Below are 12,587 nucleotides of genomic sequence, written 5' to 3'. Positions count from 1 at the left end.
CGACACCCTGGCCCGAACTCTCTAGAAAAAGAGGCAGGGGTGTCGAGTGACAGGCAGGCTGCCAGGGGTGGGGAACAAGAAAGATACATTTGGTAACCAAGACAACTGGGGAGGGGTTTGGGGATTGACACAAACTGGTAACAGGACAGGACTTTCTGAGAGAACAATGGAGGGAAAACTGAACAAGCATAAAACACACCACAACAAGCATCAATTATGCAAGACCTCCCCTTTCCTTATCAAAATACAGCTATAAATACTTCTCTACCTCACTGGCATGTTATGAGAGTTAATGAGTTGGTGTCTGCAAAAGACTTTCAAAGTATAAAATGGTGTGGAAGTTCTGAGCACTGTGTTGTGAAGGTCTCCCTTTCCCCAGCTTAAGGCAGAATGAGTTAAAGTTAGCCAAAGGGGATAAGAGAAACAAGAGAGACTTTATGAGTCTACCAGGGGAAAAGGAAATACTGGAGAGAAAATAGACCCATTAGCAAATGAGGAAGGAGATGAAGTTAATTATGATTTTAAAATGGATGAGCATCAGAGCTGCTTTTTTTAAAAGAAAAAAAATCAGTCCTGAACAAAAATAATAGGGACTGACAATTAGGAAGAAGTGGAGGCCTTGTGAAAACAGGGGATTGATTAAAAAGTGAGGGGGAAAGAACTTGTAAAACATGAATATGTGTAAATGAGCAAGTCTAGATGAAACTCATCTAAAGAACAATGAGAAACTAATGGATTTTTTCAAATATTTACCCATGGCAGATAAGGAAAAAGTCATATCAGGAAAAAAAAGCAACAACAGCCTCAAAAAAGCTAATGATGTTTGGAAAAAGGATTCCAGTGATTACCTGCCAGTAAGTATTCATCTGTACTCAAAACAAGAAGCACAACTGGAGTGAGCAGGCAAGCAACATATCTGTTGGGTTATGAAGCCAAGCATCACATTTTTTGGGTTATGAAGCCATGCTACACAAATGAGGTATCATTATAGAGTTTCAAAATACACCAATGAGAAACTCAATACCTGCTGGGTCAGATCCAGAATTGCTGTGCCTCTTTACACCAGCAGATCTATTTGCAACATCTGAACCTGAGTAAATCATTTGACAGAGATACCTTGCAAACTTGTGTTTGAGAAAATAAATCCAAATTGGCTTTGATAGGAAGGGTGTCATTTGGGCTGAGAATGGCAGTATGAGGTCACATAGAAAGTGATCTGAAGACAAAAATTAAAATAGAGTCTGGTTGTAAATATGTTATGATTATTTCAGCATAAAGAATGATTAAGACATAATTATAAAAAGAAAAACAAGTTACTGCGTGAGCAGCAGAACTAGGACAGCCTGGCTCCTGATGTATTTAGGTACTGTGGCTAGGTGGCTGATGAGTTTCCTCTGTGACAGCCCCTCTGAGGCAGAGGTGGGCTGGCACCTCAATGGGGGCATTGGTAGGGGTGCACTTCATGATATCAGTGACAGTCCTGTGTGTTTGAGCCCTACACAACCTCCAAATGCAACTGGGATCAAATGGCAAACCTTTCCAGAAGTTCTGAGGAGGGAATTCACAGATAGTGATCTCATTTGCCACAACCATTTACTGGGAACTCAGACTTTAAAATCTTGAAAGAGGGCAAATTCTGACTGAACATTAGAATGTCACAAATTAACAAAATGCTCTGAATTTTGAGACCCTACCCCTCTCCTTTCTCTCGTGTCTACAACACTGTGCCTACATGGATATAGAACATAGAGACAATAGCTGTAATGATCTCATTTTCATACCTACTTCTCAGCTTTTACTTTAGAAGCTTCCCATCCTCCCCTGCCAAAAGGACAAAGCATTTTTCCAAGGTGCTATTTGTTCCCATTTAGTGTAAATGGTTAAGAAAATAAGGAGTTTCTATGCTGATTATTTTGAGATATATTATTCTTTAAAGCCAGTCTCTGACTGTTGAACATGTACACCCAGCTATGATCAATAAAATTGCTTCTTGCAGAGAATGATGCTTACAGAGCTTCAGACAGGTTAAATTTGCCTGTTCTAGGGAGGGGATCAAAGCTCACTTACAGTTTATGATGTTCAACCTTCAGTATAAAGCTAGGCCTGCAGAACGTCCTGAATATCATGTCTGTGTCTGTTGCTGCACTGAGAACTGAAGTAAGGACAAGGGCACTATTTCTTGCTTGTTATTAAAAAGCATCACTGAGTTGCATGGGTCATCCCAATAAATTTTTATATGAGGACAGAAGGATGTAACTCTTTTTAAGAATAATGTTATGGTCATTCCTTTTCATGTCCAATTACTATTTTCTACTTGTGAATAGCAGATTTTGTGAAAACTTTTAGCCTTGTTATACTTCACATTTAATAAAAAATGTCTCCTACATGGTTTCACATCAGTAGAGAGGTCACAACACACATGGACTGAGAAGAAATCCCCCTAAATAGAAGGAAATATGTAACACCTCAAATATGGTTTTGAGAAAAGTGACTTAGCAGTTTTCATAGCTGTAAAGTTGGCTCACAGATACATGGAAAACTATGTAGAAATATACTTCTCTGTCTACCATCAGGATTTCAGAGCCCGAAAGGAAAGTGCAAAAGGAATGGTATGAAACCAGAGCCAGCATATGTTCTGTAAGAGCAGCAAGGCTCAGAGAGTCCAACTACCACTTGTAACCAATCTTCTTCCCATGGCTCTAATGCAAAGTTACATTTGGAGTGGCAGTTTTATAGTGGGGAGGATTAGGGTGCCTAGAAACTCTTCCTCCTCCTCCTCTTTTACCACCTCCTTGTCCTCCTCTCCTTCGGGTCACATATCTGGGGAGCACCCATGGCCCTCATCTGCTGCTGGGTAATGTTGAGCATGAGGATGTGGACTGACACACCCTCATTCCTTCTGTCTTCCTTAAGGTCCTGGTTTCCCCCTTCTCATGCTTTCCCTTGCAGATTTGCTTATTTCTTACCAGTGCAACATAGTATATTATGCTTTTGTGAGGAGCCTAAAAAAGCAAGACAGATTTTATCATTTGGACTGTAGATATTCAATGCCCATTATGGGCTGACTAAATTTAGTAGAGTGGCAATTCACCAGACTACTAAATTTAGTTAGGACATCCGGTCATATCATTTTACTTAGCTTAATATTGGATATCATAAGATAGGGCCTATCAAACAGTATGGCTCCAGCTTCCCCAGCTGCAGATTATATTATCACTATAGCTTTTCAAAACATTCATGCTAAGTTTTTTAAAGTCTTAACATTTTTTAGTTGGTATATTTTGTTACAAGTTTATAAATATGGTCAAAATTAATTTGGTTTTCACCATAAAAATCACTGTTAAAAAAAGATGCTGCTGTTTTCATTTTAAGTAAGACCTTTGTCTTTCCTTGTTTAACTTCAGTTAGAATAGGAGGAATTTTATCATCAAAGCTAGGTGGACAAGGTGGAATCCCATTTGGAGAGAAATTTTGCACAATGATTTTCATTGCATTCATGCATTTCTCGTTGCTATCAAATTTCTGTTTTGCTCCAGATAGGAAAGAAAAAAGCTTTATGAGAATCCAGTCAACCTGGCCTGTGACAGCAAGGAGTACTCAGTGCTGAAAATTCAAACTTCTCTTGTGTAGAGTAAATAGGAAAAAGATCTTGGTAGATCCCATTCACAACAGCTGGAGTTATGGCAATGGGATCAAATATGACTGACAGAATGGCACTTACAAGCTCATCAGCCCTGCTATAATTCTTATGTGTTATATGGCAAGAAAATTGCAGTAGCAATATTTTGGGAGTCTGTGCACTTAATATATGGAAAGAAAATTGCAGTTGCAATATTCTGGGAGTCTGTGGACTTAATCTTTTGTGGGAGGCCTTGAAAGGGAGCCAGTGTCTCTCCATCCCGAGTCAGTCATTTCCTATCCAAGTAAACTGGACTGAGATCATCTAGATTCTGGTCTTCGTTTCTAATGAGCTTTCACAGTAAAACAGGAAATAATAATCTTGAAAGGGGAAAAAATGGTCAAAAATCACTCAGAGAACATTTAAAGGTTTGTTCTGAACAAGCAGGGCTAAGAAAAAGGCCTGAGAAAAGTGTGTCCTGGGATCACTCACAGTTAAAGCACTGATTAATTAAGCAGAGGGTCATTCTTCAGAAAGACTCAAGGGCAGTTTTGGCCCCGCGGCTGTAATTTGGACACTTCTGGAGTTCTAGATACACTGAGCTATTCTGTGCAGGGCCTGTGAATATGTGCATTCTTCTGGCTGAACAATGGCATCTTTATTCAAATGGGAGCCACTAAGTAAGTGGCTGTCTCCTAATATGGGTGGTATTTCTTCCTGCTCTGCCTCAATCTCTGCTGCTTTCCCGTGGCCTTATCAGTGCTTTGTAGCACAACTTACAAAATGAAATCTATTCATAATGTTAAAACCCTCCCCCTTTTATAGACACAGGAAAAAAACCCCAAACGCTTACATATCCTCCAATTCTATGGCAGGGTGTTTACTTTTTTAAATGCAATTCTGCTTATCTGACGCTGGTTTGGAAATTAATAAAATGGTGCCTGGCTTTTATTGTTTTGACTATGGGAAGGAAATTAATCCACAACTATTACAAGTGTTTGATCCAAATAAGCAGAGATAAAACTACGGTTTGAAGAAACGTCGTCCCCTGTTTCTCAGGTATCCTAGTGCTCCTGACATGTCTGATTTATTCCTGCCTTGTTTAGCAGCAACACTGTCCAGGTAGTTGATGCCCATTCATCTTGCTTTGTGTAGGTATTTCTTCAGGGTGGCTTTATTTATTATGCCTTAACAACTGTTCCTTCTTACTCGCTAGGTTTGGCTCTGCCAGCGGTTAGAAAAGACGTTGTTTGTCTGAAGAGACAAGGGTGTGGTGAAAATACTCTGTGCCAGCCAAGTGAACCAAAACACTCTCTGAATTACTACATAGGCTGAAAAATAAAATTTAACTGACAGAAGATCTGGACCCCACCTGTGCTGAGAGACAGAGAGAAAAAGAATCACAGGAATTGCCACGTACAGTTGGAGGTAGGTCTGGAGAGGGGGACTGTGTCCCTCAAATCCTCTCAGCAGTTCACAGCAGAGGAGGATTTATAGCATTATTGCTTGGGGAAAGTTAATATCAATGTTTATGCAATATTAGTTGGTATTGTTAATAGTTAATTTGGCGACAGCAGGCTTACTGTGAAACTGTACTGCAGAAATCTGTGACTTCCCTTATCAGGGGAACTGGGCTGTGGAACCACTCACAGACCAGACCTGTCCCAAAGCTCACTGAAACTGACAATGGCTGCTGGAGTCGCAGGGACCGGAGTGGTGGGGCAGGAATGTTACTTGTTTCTAGCAAAAAGCAGAGCCTAGGCATCTTTAGCTGCATGTGTCTCCAGAAATTGTGCTTCCTGAAATACTTCTGAACATCCTAGATCTGTATAATCACCAGAAGTTACTGTACTGAGTGCTGGTTTGGTATTTCATATAATTGCAATGTAATATAAAACACGCCATCCCTGGAGTGGAGACCATGTTTGTCTTCCCCTGTAAGAGCCCACCTATGTGAGTGGGCAGCTGCTATCCGTCTTCCCAGAGGCTTTTGCTCCACTCCACTGTCCCACAAGTGCTAGACAGACCAGCAGCCACACTGGTGGTGTCAGGGCAGCCTGGCAGCTGTGGCCCTTGGTGGAGGCATGACTCCTCACAAATAATGTGGCTACCATCTAAAGCTCCACCAAAACACCTGGCAGTCTTCAGGCTGGGGATAAAATGGGAGGGAAAATGCCATCATTCCTACATTCTGCCTGAATGCCTGCTAAGCAGTGCATACTGTGAGAAAGGGCACTGGGTGGATGTGTCTCCCCACGCCTGTGTGGGGAAGGAAGCTATGAGCAGAGCCTTGGAGGACTCCAGAGGACAGAAGTTTTGCATTAGCTATGAGCCAGAGGCAGTTACTCATATTTAAACTGTACCAGATTCTGGGGAAATTCAGATGCAGACCTGAAATACATGGCTTGGCAAAAGACTTTTGTTACTGTCACATGTCTGACCTCTGAAAAATAATACTAATTCAAAAGTTAAATGTGTTCAGCTGACAGTGATACAGTATTTGTGTTAAGGAGGAGATTTTTCAAAGGCATAAAATCAGCTTAGCAATGTGGTACAATTGCTTCCTTGATGTCCTATAGAAGGCCTGAGTGCAGCAGGTTCAGAGGACTTTCAGCTGCCATGAGGCACTCATTGCACTGAGGGGTGTGGTTGTGGGCTCCCACTAAAAGGGTTGCATTTCCATAGGTAGTTCTGAAGATTCATGATCTTTCTGGACACTTTACAATTATTCAGGATATTATTTCTCCTTGCTTAGTTTCCAAGCAGGCAGTTAGATTGAGCAACCACAAACATAGATCTTGTAACCAGCTTTGATGTGAGAGCAGTATTACCATGATTCTGGAGATATCTCTTTCTTTTCTGAACTATATTGACAGCCCATGGTACCAGAATGTCAAAATGACATTCACTCTGTATTACACAGTGTATAAAAATTTGTGTTTACATTTTGTCTCCTTTGCCCTTTTCAATTTTGCTTTATTTTCTTATAGTTTTGTAACTTAAGCTGTACATATTTGGAGATTTTTTTTTTCCTTTCCTCATCTAGCTTTATGGCTTGTTCTGGCTGAGATGTCCTTACATGATTTGATTTACAAGAAATATAGGCTAACACATGTAATTGTTCCACAGTGAAGCAATCTGTCTGCAGCATTGGGGAAAGATATATATTAAAGTTTTCTTTCATGCAATTTAAATGTATTGCTGGCTGTACAAATGATGCAAAATATTAGGAACTGAAACAATAAGGCTTGGGCTAGTTAGCAGAGAGCATAAATGTATGGGGGAGCCAAATACTCCTCAGAGTAATATTTTCATCAGAGACAGCATGTACTGTAACCAGGGGAGATAAGCATGAGTAGGCAAAACTGGCTATGCTTAGAGCCAACATGCAACAGCAGCTACAAATCACACACTGCTGAGTGACACCTGAAAAACTGAAGCCTGATTCTTCTATCAGGAAGAGCCCTTCCTTCTCTAAGTAGGGTGTGAGGCAGGAGCAGGTCATAGGGACTGCTAAAGTGTGCCAAAATGCATCTGTGCCAACAGCAGGGAGCAGCTGTGACAATAGCTAGGAGGGGAGGCCATGCTGTGCTCAGCCTCTGGAGTCCTGCCACTTGGTCCTTGTGCTGGTGGCAAGTGGCCCTCTGATAATGGAGTGTTTAAGGAAGTGTCACAGAGCCAAGTGGATTGAGAGCAGGGAATCATCATGGAGGAGCTCAGTAGCCTTTTCCATGCAAAGAAATGTGGGAGGACTTTGGTGTTTCCGAGCAGGAGAGCAGTGATGAAAACAGGCAAGAATTGTTGCTGAGGTGGAGCAGCAAAGCTTGTTTAGCTCAGGGTGCATTGCAGTGGTATCAGCACTGTGGAGTCAGTGCTCCAAGTGCTGCATAGTAGGACTTCTTATTTAAAGCAGCTATTGTAAATGTCTGCGAGCCAGTTAATTACCAGTTTTTGTTATGTCAGGAACTCCTTGAGTTAAAGCAGAAAGAAACTATTCATGAATATGTTCCAGTTCTGTAGTTTAATGGGACAAATTAAAAAAAAAAAAAAAAAAAGAAAGAGAATGAAACTGATAAAATGATTTAGTTCATGGAAAGATTGAAAAGCCTTACAAAAAAAGCTGAAATTACATATTGTGCCCCATCTACTCTTGCATAAGCCATTGAAATTGCTAGAGACTTAGCTGGACTAATCGTCCATTGCAGTTATGCATGAACCTTAGGGAGTGCACAAGGTGCATATAGGTCAAAGCACCAGCCTATGAAAGAGAGGGAAATTATCCAACAGCATTTCTAAAAATGTAGATGTCCAGGTATGAAAAGCCAAGAGGCTTGGCTTGCATTTAAAAAGTATTAAGAGCAAGTGAGGAATTTAATTTAATTTATTCACCAAATGGACTCGAAGAGGTGTGAAAAAAGGATCGAAGTTGGCCAGGTTGGGCAGGTCTTTGAGCACCCAGATGTTATGGTAGGTGTCCCTGCCCCTTGCAGAGGGGTTGGGACTAGAAAATGTTTAAGATCCCTTCCAACCCAATTCATTCTATGAAGTGAAGCTAGGCAAGAGAAAACTTTCAATGGAAAACAAAAATCTACAGAGGACATTAATGTAGACTCATTCCCTTCCTGCTTACATGAGTTTTTCCCTCTGCACCTCCTTGTTTGCTGTGAAGTTACTGAGGGACCATGGTTATTGGAAGCAGATTTGGGCCTAGAAGTTCCATCTGATCAGAAAAAAAGTAATAATGCATGCTGCATATTGAACTGATCTGCAGATATTGGAGTAAATGTCTGTTTAGAGCCTGTCTCATACTATCAGTATTCTTCAAACATCTACTTTGCTCCTTCAGAACACCCTGAAAATCACCAACACATCTACTGAATTGAGTTTTAAAAACAAATCAGAAACAGAAACAAATCATAGCTTTTGGCTCTGCTGGCTAGAAGAATACTGTTGCTGAGGGGGTGCTTCCTGCATGTGTCTGAGTACTTCTAAAATGATCTGTCATGTATAAATGTGTCCTGGTTTCTTCTGTTGCAAAGAAAGTTTTTTAGTAATTTAGCCTATCTCTTGGGAGAAGAAATGAGTCCAGCTTACCAGAATACCCACCTTCCTAATTCTTACCATTCCACAACTGAGACCCCCTAGACCTGCTCATATATTATGAAGCATCTTGGAGGAAGCTTTTATGATTTTGTGCCTATAAATGCAGTAATCTCTCAGGATATGGAGAAAGTGCAGAGGATATTGAACACATTTTGTTAGATATTTTCTCTTGGTATTACTTGTATCTTTTCATCCATGGTAAACTTCTCTGTGCTTGGCTTTTCAGAAGTCCCCAGGTCCTACACCAAACACCTTAGGTAATGATTCTACTGTAATGTAGGGCTGACCACACTGTAGAGGTTATCAGCCTTTCAGCTGTGCTCTCTTCGCAGGGCTGATTTCCCATTTGGCATGCTACTCCTCACTTCTCCCTGCTCCTGCTCCCCTCCCCTGCCCAAGGGCTTTGTTCTGGGTGTAAGAGCCCCTCTGATGCATGCTGAATTTACAGAGTTCAAGACATGAGGCTTTTGCTGTGTTGTTCTTTAAAGTGCTAATTTGGTTTTACTAATATATTTTCAATGTTTGGGATTAGCAGAGCTTCTAAGAACACATCAGACCTGCCAGGTTTACAAGTCCACTCACCACCTTCACCCCCTTACATATTTTTTAATATAGCTAATTAGGAGATAACGCCGGTGGAATGAAACACTGTCATAAGATAATGATCTCACACCACTATAGAAATGGTAAGTGGGAAATGTTTATTTTCAAAGGGAAGAAACACTGATCATGTGCTTAATCCTATATTCTTAAACAAGTAAAATTCCTATAGATTTCAGTAGAGCCTGAGGTGACAACATCCTATTATGTGGTAGTGTTTCTGGATACAAAATGGCCCTAAGTGATGTAGTCATTTTCTCCAAATGATACTGGTGCAGTATTGGAACAGATGTTTCTCTTACCTTTATTAGCCTGTTGTATCTTCTAACTTGGAGGACAAATTTTGCATGTGCTTCATTGCACCAGCTTAGACAGTTTTTTTAAAGATGTGCTTTAGGAAGCAGTGAGCTGAGGTTTGGATGAAGTTATGCATATTTTTAACTTACTGACAGTTCCTAGTGGTGATGCACAAGTCTCAGTTGCTACTGCAGGCTCCCTTTGGTACACTAAGGATCCTCTCTGTTTAAGTCAAAGATGGCCTTCCCTCTGTCCTTACGGAATTTTGGAAACAAGGGTTGTCTTAAGTTTACCTTTCAGGAGTACACCACCTTATCTTTGTGGTGAGGGACTACTCACAGGTAACAGGTACAAGTGCATTAGCTCTTCTGGCCTACCTGTTCTTGTTTCCCAGTAATAGGATTGAGACAATGTGGGGCAGATTTACCTTTCGCTCAGGCTAATCCTTGTGTTTGTATTCCCACCAGTGCTGCTGGGGGCTGTGCTGTGCAAATTCTTCCCCAGATCACCTTGCAGGGAGCCTCTCTCTGCTATGAGGTAGCAGTAATGGGGTGGCTACATTCACCTTTACTGTCTCCCCCAGGGGGGCCATCTTTCTACTGCAGCTCTGGACTCACTTCAGATGCAGGGCTGTCTCACAGACAGGGGAATACTGCAGTAGAAATTAGAGGCAGCTACAGAGCTGCTTTCAGAGAAAAGCCTGACAGTAAAAGCATTGAGGTTTGTCCTGGTTAGAATTAACTTGCACAAGTTGTCAGTGCTTCTCCATGGAAGGTGGCCATTGGTTTTCAGAAATTACTGCTGTTTTCACTATTAATGAAGCTTCATCTTTCCATTGGATCATCTCTAACCTGCTGTAATTGTTCTGATTTTTATTTTTTACCTTGTTCACCAGTTCATGTCTAAATACAAGAAGATGTTTATATTGCATACATTCAGCTTTAATTGGCCCTTAAAAGAAGGTGTTGATTAGAATCTTCTCAACATCAACAGCTCGCTCGCACAACATTCTCTAATTACTGTTTATTAATTTAGTTCAAGTGGCATAGTTGAAAGCCCTGCTCAGATGGGAGAAGTAAATTGTCACTGGTATTGAATATGTAAATTATGTGCCATGTAAGTTTCCATGAAGAATGTTTAAAGTTAAATGTTACCCACATAAAGCCTTCCAGTTTCATCTAAGCCAGCCATATGACAGCTTTGCAAAAAGTGTCATGAAAATTTACCAGCCCTGGCAAAAAAAGTACTTGCCTATCCTTTACTTTTTTTCTATTAACATAATCATTATGATAATAATAATTTATTTGCCCGTCAAAAAAAAAGTAATCATTCATTCTGGCTGGCTGGAGTTTTGCAAAGCTGCCAATTGAATCTGAATTACATGTTGCTACAGTATAGGCATTCAGCAGCCTGGATTTCTTGCCCTAGTGCAGTAACCCTCCCTTCTCTTTAATTAGCTTATAAAGTCAGAATTTCTTTAACAAAGTACTCATTAAACATTGCCTTGTTACATTACTTTAAAATGCAATTAAAAGTTTTAAGAGTGTTGTGGAGTTTGCGTGCCATTGTCAGCATCCATGTCACTCACTATCGGTTTCCACCCACTCACACAGATCAGAAGCCTCCTGTTAAATATAGATGGCACTTCATAGCATGTCTATATAGACTAGGCATAAAACAATATCCTGATGAGGATGACCTGACTGCACCTTATATTTCTGGGAATAAGAGAGGAATGGAAGGGAGGACATTCTAGATGAAGGAGGAGCTCAGAGTATTCGCTGTCCTTCCACCTCTACAGTCCTCTCTCTGTGGCCCTTTGCGTGGGAGTAGCTGCACATTGTTGGTAAGTGTGCTGCTTCCAAATCTTCCCAGACAAAGCTGCATGGGAATACCACATAGTTATTCTATTATGCATCTGAAACAAGAGAGACCAGACATTGCATTAAAAGAGAATGAAAAATATTCAATGCCTGAATGCTGCCTGGGCCTTCACCCAGTCCTCACACTCTCGCTGGCTGCTGTTATCATGAATGGCACTAATCAGTTCCAGGAAATCTCTACAACAAGCATTATGTCACATATGGTTACGTCATTCCCTCTAACCTCTAGGGCTTCCTGTTGACATCTCTGGAGCTCTTCTACTACCAAATGGTATTAGAAGAAATGCCAAGCTGTATTTTTATCCATTTCTGTCTGCCAAAAGGAATTCAAATGTTTCCCATTTGCAGGTTTCACCTGCTGGGTCGCATCTTTGCTTCTTAAAATGAGCAAACCTTAGTGACCCTTCTAAGGGTCTCTCCAGATCTTTGCATAAAGGATGGTAAGAACATGTGAGGGGTTATTGAGACAGAAGGGGCAAATGCTCTGCAAAATGCATTTATTCTTAATGTCTACCAAATTGCTAATCCAGCCTGTCAGTTGTGTAACCTCTGTTATAAATTCCACCCCAGGAAGCTGTTTCTCTGTTTCATTCTTAATTCTTTCCTAAGAGATTCTGTTTCCCAGTGTGGAAACAGAATCTCTTATGAATCTCTTTCACCCTCTCATTGATTTCAAGCATTGTGCTGCATGGCATTCCCCTTTCTCCTTGCAGGGCCATCTCCAAAGGAAGGAGCCATTTCCCTCTTGGAACAGACAGTGACACCACTCAGCTTTTCCTTGCAACCCCCACTTACCCAACAGCTTAGCTGAAAAAAGTAGGGCTCAAAGTCTTTCCAGATCTAATGAGCAAGATTTTTCCTTCTCGAAAACCACTGTGCTCCTTGGTTTGGGTGTTTTTTATTCTTATTATTTGTCTGGTTTATACCATCCTTTCATTCTAAGAGTTTTATTTTTGTGGATGTTTTTGTGTTTATTCACTGCTGCAGTAGGTATCAACAACATGATTAAATTCCAGCTCTGACTGTTGCAACATAAGCGCTCTGCCTTCATTATCTGCAGTGCCTAAAACTATTTGATCTCTAAT

General features: G+C 40.8%; 1 long non-coding RNA gene across 1 annotated transcript; it reads left to right on the top strand.

The window, feature by feature from the left end:
- The first annotated feature begins 212 nt into the window (after positions 1–212).
- On the top strand, positions 213–11,459 carry LOC139594357 (uncharacterized). The gene is made up of 4 exons (XR_011680611.1): positions 213–854; positions 4,836–5,047; positions 9,338–9,408; positions 11,233–11,459. It is a non-coding gene; the product is annotated as an uncharacterized lncRNA (long non-coding RNA).
- The last annotated feature ends 1,128 nt before the right edge of the window (positions 11,460–12,587 follow it).

Source organism: Agelaius tricolor, unplaced genomic scaffold, assembly GCF_023055355.1.
Source record: "Agelaius tricolor isolate 1412-34295 unplaced genomic scaffold, bAgeTri1.0.p SCAF_11, whole genome shotgun sequence".
Taxonomy (NCBI): domain Eukaryota; kingdom Metazoa; phylum Chordata; class Aves; order Passeriformes; family Icteridae; genus Agelaius; species Agelaius tricolor.
This window is presented reverse-complemented; position numbering and strand designations above follow the sequence as displayed.